Raw genomic sequence first — 16,115 nt, 5'->3', positions numbered from 1 at the left:
CCACTTTGCCAAACTCCTCTATGAGTTCCAATAGTCTCTTAGTAGAGTTCTTTGCATCCTCTAAGTAAAGAATCATATCGTCTACAAAGAGGGATAGTTTGACTTCTTCCTTCTCAATTTGTATTCCTTTAATTTCTTTTTCTTGTCTAATGGCTCTGGCTAAAACTTCCAGAACTATGTTAAATAGCAGTGGTGAGAGTGGGCATCCCTGTCTGGTGCCAGATCTCAGTGGAAATGCTTCCAACTTTTCCCCATTCAATAGGATGCTGGCCATGGGTTTTTCATAATTTGCTTTGATTATATCGAGGAATGTTCCTTTTATACCCAATTTGCTTAGAGTTTTCATCATGAAAGTGTGTTGAATTTTATCGAATGCTTTCTCTGCATCTATTGAGATAATCATATGGTTTTTCTTCTGCAGTCTGTTAATGTGGTGAATCACATTGATTGATTTGTGAATGTTGAACCATCCCTGCATACCAGGGATAAACCCCACTTGGTCTGGGTGGATGATTTTTCTGATGTGTTGTTGTATTCTATTGGCCAGAATTTTATTGTGGATTTTTGCGTCTATGTTCATCAGGGATATTGGTCTATAATTTTCTTTCAGTGCTGCATCATTCTCTGGCTTAGGGATTAAGGTGATGCTGGCTTCATAGAAAGAATTTGGGAGGATTCCCTCTTTTTCAATTGTTCTGAATAGTTTGAGAAGAAATGGGATTAGTTCTTCTTTAAATGTCTGGTAGAATTCAACAGTGAATCCATCTGGTCCTGGGCTTTTCTTTGTTGGGAGGGCCTTTATTACGGTTTCAATTTCTGTTTCAGTTATGGGTCTGTTTAGGTTTTCTATGTCTTCATGGTTCAATTTAGGTAGATTGCATGTGTCCAGGAATCTATCCATTTCTGATAGGTTTCCCTGTTTGCTGGCATACAAGGCCTTGTAGTAATTTCTGATGATTCTTTTTATTTCTGAGGTGTCTGTTGTTACATTTCCTTTTTCATCTCTGATTTTATTGATTTGGGTCTTTTCTCTTCTTTTTTTAGTTAGTTGGGCCAATGGGGTGTCAATTTTGTTTATTTTTTCCAAAACCAGCTCTTCGCTTGGCTGATTTTTTGTAATGTTTTTTTGGATTCAATGCTGTTAATTTCTTCTCTGATTTTAATTATTTCTCTTCTCCTACTAGTTTTGGGTCTGGTTTGCTGCAGTTTTTCTAGGTCCTTGAGATGCGCTGAAAGTTCATTTATTTGTTACCTTTCCAATTTCTTGATATGGGCACCTATTGCTGTAAACTTGCCTCTCAAAACTGCTTTTTCCGTATCCCATAAGTTTTGATATGTTGTGTTGTTATCCTCATTTACTTCCAGAAAGTTTTTGATTTCTCTTTTGATTTCTTGAATGACCCATTGTTCATTCAGGAGCATGTTCTTCAGTCTCCATGTGTTTGCATACTTTCTAGGGTTTCCTGAGTTGCTAATTTCCAGCTTCATTCCGCTGTGGTCTGAGAAGCTGCATGGTATGATTCTAATTCTTTTAAATTTGCTGAGACTTGCTTTATGACCTAGTACATGATCAATCCTAGAGAAGGTTCCATGTACTGCTGAGAAGAATGTAAAGTTTTAGATGTAGGATTGAAAGTTCTGTAGATATCTGTTAGATCCATTTGGGCTATAGTGTCGTTTAAATCTGCTGTTTCCTTGTTGATCTTCTGTCCAGATGATCTGTCTATTTCTGAGAGTGGAATATTGAAGTCCCCCAGTACTATTGTATTGGAATCTAAGTCTCCCTTTAAGTCCCTTAACATTTCTTTTAAATAGAGCGGTGCCTTGTAATTAGGTGCATATACATTTATAATAGTTACATCTTCCTGTTGAATTGAACCCTTAATCATTATGTAGTGCTCCTCTTTGTCTCTCTTAACAGTTTTTGTATTAAAGTTTATTTTGTCTGATATTAATATGGCTACACCTGCTTTTTTTTGGTTTCCGTTGGCATGGAATATCTTTTTCCAACCTTTCACTTTCAGTGTGCTTGCATCTTTGTTAGAGAGATGTATTTCTTGTAAGCAACAAATAGTTGGGTTGTGTTCCTTAAGCCAATCAGCCAATCGGTGTCTTTTAACTGAAGAGTTAAGTCCATTAATGTTTAATGTGACTTTTGATACCTAGTGACTTTGCCCTGCCATTTTCCCGGAGATATTTTCTAGTATATGTTTTGAGCTTCCCATGCTCTTTTACTGGTAGGTGTTCTTCCTTTCCCTTCTTTCATATAGATGGCCGTGTTTCTGTGTTTCTGAGTGTAGCACATCTTTAAGTATCTTTTGCAGGGCCAGATGTGTGGCGGCAAAGTCTTTCAATTTCTGTTTGCTATGAAAGGTCTTTATTTCACCTTCATTCACAAATGAGAGCTTAGCAGGATATAATATTCTGGGCTGGCAATTTTTCTCTCTTAGCACCTATGCTATGTCTCGCCATTCCCTCCTAGCTTGTAGGGTTTCTGATGAGAAGTCTGCCGTGAGTCTAATTGGAGATCCTCTGAGAGTAATCTGACGTTTCTCTCTTGCACATTTTAGGATCTTTTCTTTATGTTTCACTGTGGTGACTTTAATTACAACGTGTCGTGGTGAAGCCTAATCAGTTTTAACCTATATGCCTGCCTACCTCAATCCCTCATCAAAAATTCCCTTAATATTCTGTTCATAATAATACAGATTTTTTTCTCCACCCTGCTCTTCCAAATTCTTCTGGTCTTTTCCATTACCCAGTTCCACAGCCACTTGCACATTTTGAGATATTTGTTACAACACCATGCCCAATTTCAATACTACTTGCCTTAGACCATCCAAGCTGTTATAATAAACTACCATGGACTGAGCAGTAATAAATAAGGTAAACTGATTTCACTTGTGAGGCGCTTGACAAGACGGCCATGTCAGCACGCAGCAAGCAGGGTGGCAAGGCGCGCGCCAAGGCCAAGACGCAGTCGTCATGCACCGGGCTGCAGTTCCCCATGGGGCACACGCACCGGCTGCTGCGCAAGGGCAACTACACAGAGCGCATGGGTGCCGGTGCACCTGTGTACCTGGTGGCTGTGCTTGAGTACCTGATGGCCAAGATCCTGGAGCTGGCAGGCAACACGGCGCGCGACAACAAGAAGAAGTGCATCATCCTGCGCCACCTGCAGCTGGCCATCCACAATGACGAGGAGCTCAACAAGCTGCTGGGCAAGGTGACCATCGTGCATGGGGCGTACTGCCCAACATCCAGGCCATGCTGCTGCCTAAGAAGACTGAGAGCCACCACAAGGCCAATTGAGGCGCGAGGCGGGAGCTCCAGGAACAACACAATGGCTCTTTTCAGAGCCACGAAAAAAAGAAGATAAACTAATTCCTCAATGATAATGGAGGCTGAGAAGTCTAAGATTAAGCTTCTGGAATATTCAGTGTCTGATTAGGGCCCACTCTCTGTTGCATAGTTGACGATCTCTTGGTGAATCCTAATAAGGCAGAGGTGAAAAGGAAGTCAAGGGCAAGGTAGCTCTCTAGAATCTCTTTTATATAAGGGTGCCTATCCTATTCATGAGGGCTTTTCTCTCATGATCTAATCACTGACCAATACCCCACCTCCTAATATCATTGCATTGGAGGTTAGGATCTCAATATAAGAACTCTGAAAAAACTCTGACAGAAAAATTCAATCAATAGCATTTTCCACTACAACTCTACAGGCATTTTATAATCCAGCTATAGCAAATTATTTGCCATTGCCCCAAATGCTTTCACATGTGTATTTTTCAATGAGTATTTGCTAACCCTCCTGTTAGGATGCTTCCTTTGCACCTCCTCTTCAATTTCCTTTGCCCCATCATAGCATATCCACCTGTAGTAGTCCCACTCATTCCCTGTTGCCCACTTCAAACCACCCTTTCTTTTATAGACGTCTTTGGATTGCACCAGTCACAAATCACCTCTCCATCTTTTGTATTCCCATTAGGTCTATCACTCTACTTGACTACAATTTTTCATACATATCTATTGCTCACTCCATAGCAGTATTTTGTAAAGTATATATCAGAAAGCCTTGGTATTCATGGCACCAATTCAGACTTCAAAGCTCCAAATACGTCCTATGGAATCAAAAGTTCTGCGGTGAGTGATGAAAATTTTTGTTTTCAAAAATCCTCCAGGTATTCTTAGACTTGCTAAAGTTCTAGAATATTTGCCTAGACTGAGACACTCCCACACTTCATCTGTGAATTCTTCCTTCCATTCCTGTTGCCTAGGATATAGTAAGCATTCAATGAAATTTTTTAAATGTTCATTAAATGTGACTACAGGGAATCTTGGAATGGAAGCCACAACTGCAAATATCAGGAATTTTATACTATCTACAATTTAGTTTTCAGTGAATTTCAAAGGCAAGGAGAAATGCACGCCTTAATGATATCAAAATGTGTCATTTTTCTGTTCTCTCCACATTTCTGATACATTATTGAATGTTTGTACATATATAAAAAAATGGTACTGCTTTCTCAATACCTACTACACTGGAAAAAGAATTCTGTGTAGCAATTCTTAATCAGAATGAGAATAATGTCCTTGCCCTTCATCCTTGCAGATTTTAATGTCTGTACACTATATTTAATCTTCTAGGACCCTTAATTTACTGACATTTAAATGATCTCAAATTAGATTTCCTAGAGCTCTGTTCCAAATATATAACTTTTTAAGATAATACATGATCTTAGTTACAAATCAAGCCACTGGTTGCTACTTACAGCTTTTGCAGGTTCCTGAAAAATTACTCCATTTAGTTTTTGTTAGAGTCTATATAACTGTGTAACCATGAAAGTTTTTATATTTTAGCCAGAATAATATCGAGTGATATAACAAATAAAAGTCATGTTTACTCATCCTTAATTCAAGCACGCTAAATATATGTATATATTTAATATTTCTATTGAATTGCTTTCACCTCTGTCATTACATCATTACTCAAAACATCCATCCTTGCAATAATAATAGGCTGGCACCATGGCTCAATAGGCTAATCCTCCACCTGCGGCGCCGGCACACCAGGTTCTAGTCCAGGTCAGGGCTCCGGATTCTGTCCCGGTTGCTCCTCTTCCAGGCCAGCTCTCTGCTGTGGTCAGGCAGTGCAGTGGAGGATGGCCCAAGTGCTTGGGCCCTGCACCCCATGGGAGACCAGGAGAAGCACTCAGCTCCTGGCTTTGGATCAGCGTAGTATGCTAGCCGCAGCGCGCCAGCTGCAGTGGCCACTGCGGGGTGAACCAATGGAAATGGAAGATCTTTCTCTCTGTCTCTCTCTGTCACTGTCCACTCTGCCTGTCAAAAAAAATCCATCCTTGCAATAATAATAGAGCTATTATTAATTCAGTTTTATAACAGAAGAAAATGGGGTTCAAATATGTCAAGTTATTAGCCCAAAATACAACATCAGAGCTTAAGCCCAAAGCTTCTGATGCCCCAGAGCATGTTAATTCTAGTATATTAGGAGTTCTCCTCATATAGGAACATGTCAATTATGATTTATATACCTAAGGTGTAACTACCTACCTCACCCCATCAACTCAACACACCACTTATCATTCCCTGACAGTGGCTATTCCAATTCCCTACAGATGCCATTCAGATATAGTGATATTATACAGCACAGTCAGCACCTTCCTACTTCACATACATGCAAATCCAGGCCAGTCTAGACTCCCTATTGGAAAAATTTGGCAGAGTACAAATCCGTTGTTAGTGTGCAACTAAATTTGCAGACTTATCCATATTCCTACAAAGACAGCAGGCACAAGCCCTGACCTGCATTAAAAAAAGTGTCTCTAAAGGGGATGGTGCCCAATTGTTTATGAAATTCGTTAGAGGGGCCAGCGCTGTGTCTCAGTGGGTTAACGCCCTGGCCTGAAGCACCGGCATCCCATATGAGTGCTGGTTCAAGACCCAGCTGCTCCACTTCCAATCCAGCTCTCTGCTATGGCCTGGGAAAGCAGCAGAAGATGGCCCAAGTGCTTGGGCCCCTGCACCCAGGTGAAAGACCTGGAAGAAGCTCCTGGCTCCTGGCTTCAGATCAGCAGAGCTCTGGCCGTTGCAGCTAATTGGAGAGTGAATCATCGAATGGAGGACCTCTCTCTCACTCTGCTTCTCCTCTCTCTGTGTAACTCTGACTTTCAAATAAATAAGTAAATCTTTAAAAAAAGAAATTTGTTAGATGATACGTTTCTTTTAATTTAATAAACAAATTATTAATATTTAATATAGTAATTTTTAAAAAAGATCACTATTATTTCTTATTCTAAGCCTAGTGACCAGTATCAGCAGGGTCTCAAGCCAGTAAAGGAGACATCAAAAGACCACCTGGAGTGTTTAGTATATATTCTCTGGACATTGGATAACAAAGAACTTTTTTTAAAGGTTTATTTATTTTACTTGAAAGTCACAGTTACACACAGAGAGAGAAGGAGAGGCAGAGAGAGAGAGGTCTTCCATCTGCTGGTTCACTCCCCAGATGGCTGCAACAGCCCGAGCTGCGCCGATCCAAAGCCAGGAGCCAGGAATTTCTTCCGGGTCTCCCACACTGGTGCAGGGGCCCAAGGCCTTTAGCCATCTTCTACTGCTTTCCCAAGTCATGGCAGAGAGCTGGATTGGAAGTGGAGCAGCCCAGACTCAAACCAGCACCCATATGGGATGCCGGCACTGCAGACAGTGGCTTTACCTGCTTCACCACATCACTGGCCCCCAACAAAGAAAGTTATTCATCCACTTTCATCTGGAACTCTAAAGTCAGATGAAGGTAAGCTATCTGGGGAGTCGTTGGCATGGCCAGAGTTTGGGAGTTATCCAGAAAGAGCCTACCCCAAATGAGTTTCCTAGTTGAGTAGGAGTATCTAAAAGGAAAGCATGAGCCAGTTGTTCTGCAGAAGCAGAAGAAGGGTGAGAGAAGTCACGGTCAGTTTAAAGGGGTGTATCAAAGGGCTAGCACTGTGGCACAGTAAGTTATGATGAACTTGTGCCATTAGGTATCCCATTTTGGAGTGACCATTTAAGTCTCAGCTACTCCATTTCCAATCCAGTTCTCTGCTAATGAGCCTAGAAAAGTAGTGAATGATGGCCCAAAATGCCCGGGTTCCTGCTACCCTTGTGGGAGTCCTGGAAGGAATTACTAGCTCCAGGCATCAGCAGGCCCATCCCTGGCTATTGTGGCCATTTGAGCAGTTAAATAGCAGATAGAATCAATAACCCTGTCTCTTTCTCTCTCTCTCTCTCTCTCTCTGGCTCGCTTGCTCTCTCTCTCTCTCTCTCTCTCTCTCTTTTCTCTCACTCTTCTCTCTCTCCCTCTCTGTGAAAACAAAGAAATAAATTTAACAGTTTTTTTTAAAATAGAGGGTGTGTTACCCATGATACAGATGGTTAAGTGGGATGTTTCCTGGTGGGATATTTCCTGAGAACACTCTAGAGCACTTTACAAAACAAAGAGTCCGCATACATAACACACTGGTGCAGGGGCCCAAGGCAACCCAGGATTAACACTGCACTAGTCATATAAGGCCTTGCCCATTTCCATCCATCCATTCTACTTGGAGGATGCCAGTGAAGCCACAATTAGTGTATGGGTGAAAGAGAAGAGCAGGAGCTGACAGAAATGAAGAAAAGATAGACTCTGTACCTTTGGTGGATTCTATATTGTGCTGTCCAGTTCCTCATTCAGGAAAGGACTTAGTCCTCAATCTCTAGAATCAATGCCAGTTGACAGCACTCAGCTCTCAGCCCCTTGTGGTGATTACTTCAGCTGAAAAAGTCATCTTGTCCAAGGGCATGTCGCTTTTCAGGGTACCCTTATCTAATGAATGATTAATTCATGGAATAAATAACTGGCTCCTCACTCAACTCAAGACATCTGTAAATGATCAGCTTGCTTTCATAGCTGCCAGGTGGGTTGGATGAGACCTTTTCTGAACTGTACTGCAGCTCTCCTCCCCCTGCCCAAACCCGCACCTTTCCCTCTGTTCCTATCCACAGCTGTTGACCTCAAGAGCACTGTATAATCAATGGCCTGCTCACTGACAGCCACCTCGGAGTCTGCTTGCAGAGATCATAATCCACAACAGCTCCACCTTCCCTACTGGATACTTCTGAGCACAGGCTGATCCATGAGTTCTGAGGGAGGAGAGAGGCTTCAAATTGAAAGAGACCAAGTTTTATTTTTCAATTTGACTGGGATTTTTAATAATTCAGTATGAGATTTTTTAAATTACAAACTGTAAGTGATCGACAAGCTATGAAATCTGCCTGAACATTTTAACAGCAATAAGGGAGATCTTATGGAATGAGCACAAAAGTCAATATTGTGAGAAATTAAAGTGTTTTCATGATTTCACCCTGATGAATCCAGTCTGGTCAGTAAACAAGTTACATCGGTCACACCACAATTTCCTGATGTCTGAAGTTCATTCTTCTCTGACATTCAATTTTGAGGATGATTGCTGTTGCCTTCCAATTTATATCTATAGGAAGCCATGCAGTGTGATTCCAGTGAAGCTTACAGGACATAAGATATGTTTGTCACTCACTTGGATGAACCTTTAAAAGGGGTTGTTCATTCATTCGTTTATGTGTCCTCTGTGGTAGAAACTGTTCATTCTAGAAGCCCATTTTGGATTTCTAAAAACATTTATAAATGCCTCAACCAAACTTGCCCAATAAGGTAATGATTCTTAGTCCAACATATTGAATAAATTTAACCAACAATGTGAAAGATCTCTGCAATGATCTGAAAATTACAAAACATTAAAGAAAGCAATAGAAGAAGATATCAAAAAGGGACAAATCTTCCATGTTCATGGATTGGAAGAATTAATATCATCAAATGTCCATGCTACCAACAGCAATTTACAGATTCTATGTGATCCCAATCAAAATAACCAAAGCCATTATTCTTAGATCTAGAAAAAAAATTATGCAAAAATTCATATGGATACACAAAAGATCCTGAATAACTAAAGCAATCATAAATAACAAAAAACTGGAGGCATCGCAATACCAGATTTCAAGACAGACTATAGGGCAGTTATAATCAAACCAGCCTTACTTGGCTCAAAAATAAACATGTAGACAAATGGAACAGAATAGAAATCCAAGAAATTAGTCCACACAGCTACAACCAACTAATCTTTGACAAACAAGATAAAATCAATTCCTGGAGAAAGGACAGTCTCTACAAGAAATGGTACTGTAAAAATTGGATCTCTGCATGCAGAAGTATGAAACAAGAATCCTACTTTCTACCTTATACAAATATCAACTCAAAATGAACCAAGGATCTAAATCTATGATCCCATACCATCAAATTACTAGAGGAAAACATTGGATACACACTGCAAGACGTTGGCATAGGCTAAGACTTCTTGGAAAAGATCTCAGAAGCACAGGCAATAAAAGCAAAAATAGACAAGTGGGATTACATCAAGCTAACAAGCTTCTGTAATGCAAAGGAAACACTCAACAAAGTTAAGAGGCAACAAATAGAATTGGAGAAAACATTGCAAGCTATGTAACTGATATAATAATATACAGAATCTATAAAGAGCTCAAAAAACTCAATAACAACAAAACAAACAATCCAGTAAAAAAAAAAATGGGCACAGGACATGAAGAGACATTTTTCAAAGGATAAAATGGCCAACAGACACATGAAAAAATGAACATCAATGAAATGCAAATAAAAATCACCATGAGGTTTCACCTCACCCAAGTTAGAATGGTTCTCATACAGAATTCAGCAAACAATAAATTCTGGTGAGTATGTGTGGGAAAAGGTACCCTGATATAATGTTGGTGGGAATGTAAACTAGTATAACCATTAAGAAATATAGAATAGGGATTTCTCAGAAATCTGAAAACAGATCTACCATATGACCCAGTCATCCCACTCCTGGGAAGTTACTCAAATGAAATGAAACCAGTACATGAAAAAGTTATCCGTACCCCTACGTTGCAGCTCAATTCACAATAGCTAAGATATGGAATCAACCCAGTTGTCCTTCAACTGATGACTGGATAAAGAAAATGTGGTATAAATATATGATGGGATACCACTCAATCATAAAAGAATGAAATCCTGTCTTTTACAACAAAATGGATGCAATTGGAAACCATTTTGTTCAATGAAATAAGCCAGTCCCAAAAGTAACAAATATTATATTTCCCTAATTTCTCATAATTAATATACAAAGTACAAAAATGTAATTTATATGAGTGAAATTGAAATTTTTATATTTGATTATTTTTTACAGCCTTTATCTACCCTCTTGGGAAACACTGGTTTCTTTGCTTAATACTTATCCAATTCCTTATTTGGTGGAGGGTTAAGCTTATGATGATAAAATAAATTGAAATTATGTCATTGTAATATTGAAAGAAAAATAAGAAAGGAAGGAGGAGGGTGGGAGTATAGGTGGAAGAGAGGAGAGAGTATTAAATATCAGTATGCTCTTAAATCTGTAAATATGAAATACATGAAATTCACTCACCTTATATAAATAAAAAATTAAAAATCACAAGAGAAATGTACTATGAAGCATGTTATCTTTATGTTAATATTTTTAAAAAAATAAGTAAAAAATAAATCCTCAAAAAGAAATAAAAGAAAAATATTTTTATTTGGCTACATAACTGAAGAATACTGAACATATTTTGAGAAACAGCAGGATATTTAGGGTGAGAGATGAATATTCTCATTTGGATACCTAAGTTTTGGTGTGCATACTTTCCAGGCATCATCTATCTTGAATTGTAAATTGCACTAGTATTCAATAGGTAACTCGGGAAAGTCATAAAGATTAGTGGTGATCCCCTAGTGATGTGCCCTGGCAATCATATCTGAATAGCAAAGAAAATGTTCTGGCAAATAATCTCCCACAAGGCTCTATATCAGGCAGCCTCTGTTGGTTATCAAATTGCCAAATAACAGAAATCTTAGAATGTATTATACTTATGATATTGGAACACATAAAATAACAAATCGTGCTACCTCCAGCATATTTTGTATTACAAAACATAGAAGAACTTCTTATAAGGAATAGCAGATTTTTCTTCAGAATGTATCAAAATAGGATTTGAACTGGAAATTATTTTTATATCCATCAGCAAGAGTAGACCTCAAGTCACAACAAACCAGCCTTCTTGGGCAATATGGACCAGAAGGAATACAGAAAACTAGATGACAAGACAATGTTTATTTTCACTTATAAGTCCCACAAGAGACCCAGAACACCCAAAAATCATCCATCATATTATTGCTCTCAAGTATCAGCCAAATATATGGAGTAGTTAACCAATGAAAGTATGCACAATCATATATCTTTGCCTTGAGTACACACAGCTTAGGATAGGATAGAATCCATAGATAAAGGTAAGAGTAGACTTCTGCCAGGAAAAAAAAAAATAGGGATAGAGAATATTGTTACTACTTCAGTCCTAGGATGGAGCTTGGAGTTTGACAATTCTGACTTCAGAATAAGAATAATGAATACAGTTCTATTTTTCTCCACAAAGCAAACAGCAAACATTTATAGAGCTACTACATCGGACCTGGCACTTAGTTTCACATTGCAGGGAACAGAGAAATGAATGAGACAAGGACAATGCCCTTGAAAAACTCACACTTCAAAGGGGAAGGTAAGTGGTTACAGAGAACTGTAGTACATGGTTTAATGGCCCTATAATAGCAGTTATCACAACTATATTTAGTGAAGAATTAGTGGTACAATGGGTACAATGCTATAGACACACCAGTGACATCAGCGACTTATAATCATGTCTGTGTTTATCTTTTTCTAACCATTCTGCCCTGTAATACAACAGAACAAACCACTCATGAACCTTTAACATGCTCTGTTTTTCCATAGGCCTGTACTGCCATGCAAAGCAAAGTAGAATAATATGAACTTTTAAATCTCCCTTTTATAAAGCTTTTTAAAAGACTTTAAAGATGATCTTATATTATTAGCTAGATATAGAAACATCTGAAACATAAACTGCAGTCTAAACAAATAGTTTCTGAAAAAGAAATAACAGGAAGGAGGTGTTTGTTGCCAACAAAAATGTGATACTCTTACATCAACCCACCTAGTCCCCACTCTGCGAATTCTAAAGAGCAGCTGAGAAGTCAGAGCATGCCTTCACCTCTTACTATTTTTGTCTCAAAGAAATGAATTCAGTATTCCAATTATGTTCTTCCCCATGGGGCAAGATAGCTAATGTATTATTTATTTTAAAGGAATTAAAATTAAAATGCTGCCACTTTCATAATACTGCTTGATTTTTCACCAATGAAAATAAAAAAAAAAATTACAGAAAGTGAAACATACAAGTAGCCTTCTCCAATTCTGATAGTAACAATTTGAACAAGATATCCCTTTGGAAGGCTGGCTTTTTAGATAGCAAATTTAATTTATTGTATCATCCTGAAAGAAAATCACAATCTTAATATAAAACTCATTTCTTGACATTTTGCAAGATGATTCTTACCAGCTTTCTCAACATGAAAATATAGAAGGAATGGGGTAGCTTGAAAATCTTGCAGGTATTTGAATGAAAATTGTTAACATAAATTTACTAAGGCAAAATTGATGGACATTCTTCATAAGCTCAACTAAGTGGATTTTATATATATATACATATAATATTCAATAACATAACTAAAATTACTAATAACTAATAATTTCATGTTTTATATATAATAACTGGAATAAATACATGAAGTTTATTTCCAAGACTTTAGGATGGAGAGAGACTCAGAACGAATATTCTCTTATCCTTCCACTCAATTATACAACCCAACCTAGGAAAGATGCTAATTGTGACTTGGAAAGCTCCCAGACAGGGGTAGGCATTTGACACAGCAATTAAGATGCCAACATCCCATTTCAGAGACACTGAGCTTAAGTGAGTTCCAGCTCCACTTCTAATTCTAGCTTCCTGTAATGTGCACTCTGGGATGTGGCAAGTGATAGAACATGTGGTTGGTTCTCTGCCACCCAAGGGGGAGGCCCAGCTAGAACTCCTGACTTCGGGTTTCATTTGGCCCAGCCCTGGCTGTTGTGGATATCTGGGGAGTGAACCAGCAGGTGGAAGATCTCTGTCTTTCTCTCTGTACCACAAATTAAATAAATACATATTTTTTATTTTAAAAAGAATAAATAACATTCACAGCATAGAATTAGGCCACCCCCAATTCACCCACAATGTAAAACCATTTTAACATTAATCTGGAGTCTCTGTTATGATCTTCTTTGGCAACCTATCTTTCATTAGTAATGTAAGCAGTTTATAGTATCCCAGCTCTAACCCTGGTGACTTGCCATTATTTTTATAGTCTTGCATCTTGGAGCTGAAATTTGGTAATACATCCTTGTTTTTCTCAACTATGATTTGACTTTGACTATACCCTCTGATTCTGTACTTCAGAAGCTCTAGCTAGTTACATGATCAATCTTGGCCCCAAACTTTCACATGCAGAGGACTCACTAGTGGAAACAGAGAGCTGAGAACAGAACAAATCATACAATTTGTATGAAACATCTATGCATACATGAAAATAAAATATAATTATTTCATGTATTGGTCCACATTATGTTAAGGTATGACTTCAATGTTCTTTATACCTGGTGTGCTTTTCTATTTTATTTATTCATGCAGATGACTCCTTCTCATCATACATGTCTAAAGTCAATTGTCACTTCCTCCTTAGTGAAGTCTTCTCTGACCACGCACGTAAAACAGTCCTCACAGTCCTCTTTCTACCAAATTTTGTCTTCTTCAGAGCATGCACTGATGCCTAAAATTACCCCATCTATTCATGCGTACATGTTGATTGTCATCTCCTCTCCCTGGATTTGAGCAGTAACTGTCTTTTTCTTTGTTCTTTCACTCAAGAAATGGAAGACCCAATTTGAACTGTCTTTCTTTAAAAAAAGTGTTTATTTATGTGAAAGGCACAGTTGGGGGGATCAAGAAGACTGAGAGAGAGAGAGAGAGACAGAGAGACAGATTGTTCTTCCATCTGCTGGTTCACTACCCAAATGGCCATGATGGCCAGGGCTGGGCCAGGCTGAAGCCAGGAGCCACGAACTCCATCCGAGTCTCTTACATAGGTGTCAGAGGCCCAAGTATTTGGGCTATCATCCTCTGCTTTTCCAGGTGTATTATCAGGGAGCTGGATTGGAAGCAGAGCAGCCAGGACATGAACCAGTGCTCAAATGGGATGCCGGCATTGCAGGTTGGCATTGTGGTGTAGTGGGTAAATATTCCTCCAAAACCTGCATATATTTCTCCAAAACCCACATAGGTGCCAGTTGGAGTCTCTGCTACTCCACTTCCGATCCAGCTCCCTACTAATGTGCCTGGGAAAGCAGCAGAAGATGGCACAAGTGCTTGGGCCCCTGCACTCATATGAGAGACCTCAAAGAATCTCCTGGATCCTGGCTTTGGCCTGGCACAACCCCAGCCATTGTGGCTATTTGGGAAGTGAACCAGAGGATGAAAGAGCTTTCTTTCCCTCTCTTTCAGTAATTCTGCTTTTCAAATAAATTTTTAAAAATATCTTAAAAAAAAAGAGAAAAGGTGGCTTCATTAGCTCACATTTTTGGAGGTTCAAGTCCAAGATCAGCTGGCCTCATTGGCTAGGCCTCTGATAAGGGTGGTGGATGGCAATGACAGAGTGTATGCAAAGGAAAGATCACATGGCAAGTCAGGAAGCAGACAGAGAGGCTGGGCCCAACTCAGGATTTTCTAACAAACCTTCTTATGAGTAACTACTTCCCAAGGGCACAGCCCCAATAATCTAAGTATCTTTCACTAGGCCCACCTCCTTAAGGATCATAAAAGAATTAATTTTCCACCCCCTTAGCACTATTAAACTTATGATTTTGGGTTTTAAACATCTTCATGACTTCAGGGGTCAAGTAATATTCAAACTACAACACCAACCAGTGTTATGTGTATCTAACGTAGTTGGTTAGTTAACAGATTTACTGGCCAGTGAAATGTAAGGTAAAGAGTGCTGGGAGGCCTTGGCAGAGACTTCCTCATCCTCAAAAAGAGATTTTAGGAAGCCACATCCTCTCCTCAAGCTTTTAGATGTTGCCTTGTGTGGTACTGTTAATAAACCCACAGACTCCATCTTTCCACCATGACAGGATAAGCCTGAGACTGGAAATGGTCAAATGGATAGGTAGAAAGGATCTGGTCATTGATGGTACTGCTAAGTCACTGTTAACCAATTATGTAAACATTTGGCACCTGAACTTTGAGTGATATGCTTTAATAATTCTCCTTAAGGTTTAAGAAGGTTCAAATTGGAACCAGTATTGTGGCACAGTGGGTTAAGCTGCTGCCTGCAATGCTGGCATCCCACTTGAGCATCAGTTCATGTCCTGGCTGCTCTGCTTCCAATCCAGCTCCCTGATAATACACCTGGAAAAGCAGAGGATGATAGCCCAAGTACTTGGGCCTCTGACACCTATGTGAGAGACTCGGATGGAGTTCGTGGCTCCTGGCTTCAGCCTGGCCCAGCCCTGGCCATCATGGCCATTTGGGTAGCGAACCAGCAAACGGAAGAACAATATCTGTGTGTGTGTGTGTGTGTGTGTCCTCTTGATCCCCCCAACTGTGTCTTTCACATAAATAAATACTTTTTTTAAAGAAAGACAGTTCAAATTGGGTCTTCCATTTCTTGAGTGAAAGAACAAAGAAAAAGACAGTTACTGCTCAAATCCAGGGAGAGGAGATGACAATCAACATGTACGCATGAATAGATGGGGTAATTTTAGGCATCAGTGCATGCTCTGAAGAAGACAAAATTTGGTAGAAAGAGGACTGTGAGGACTGTTTTACGTGCGTGGTCAGAGAAGACTTCACTAAGGAGGAAGTGACAATTGACTTTAGACATGTATGATGAGAAGGAGTCATCTGCATGAATAAATAAAATAGAAAAGCATACCAGGTATAAAGAACATTAAGTTAAAAGACTTTGAGGTGAGAATGATATTGGCATGTTCAACAGTCAATGAAAAAACCTACATGGCTAGAGCAAAG

The 16,115-nt window shown here is 39.2% G+C and overlaps 1 pseudogene; it reads left to right on the top strand.

Moving 5' to 3' along the window:
- Window positions 1–2,926: 2,926 nt before the first annotated feature.
- On the top strand, window positions 2,927–3,312 carry LOC100344613 (histone H2A type 1-H-like; annotated as a pseudogene).
- The last annotated feature ends 12,803 nt before the right edge of the window (window positions 3,313–16,115 follow it).

Source organism: Oryctolagus cuniculus, chromosome X, assembly GCF_964237555.1.
Source record: "Oryctolagus cuniculus chromosome X, mOryCun1.1, whole genome shotgun sequence".
Lineage (NCBI taxonomy): Eukaryota > Metazoa > Chordata > Mammalia > Lagomorpha > Leporidae > Oryctolagus > Oryctolagus cuniculus.
The sequence above is the reverse complement of the archived record's forward strand: the minus strand, read 5'-3'. Positions and strand labels throughout refer to the sequence as shown.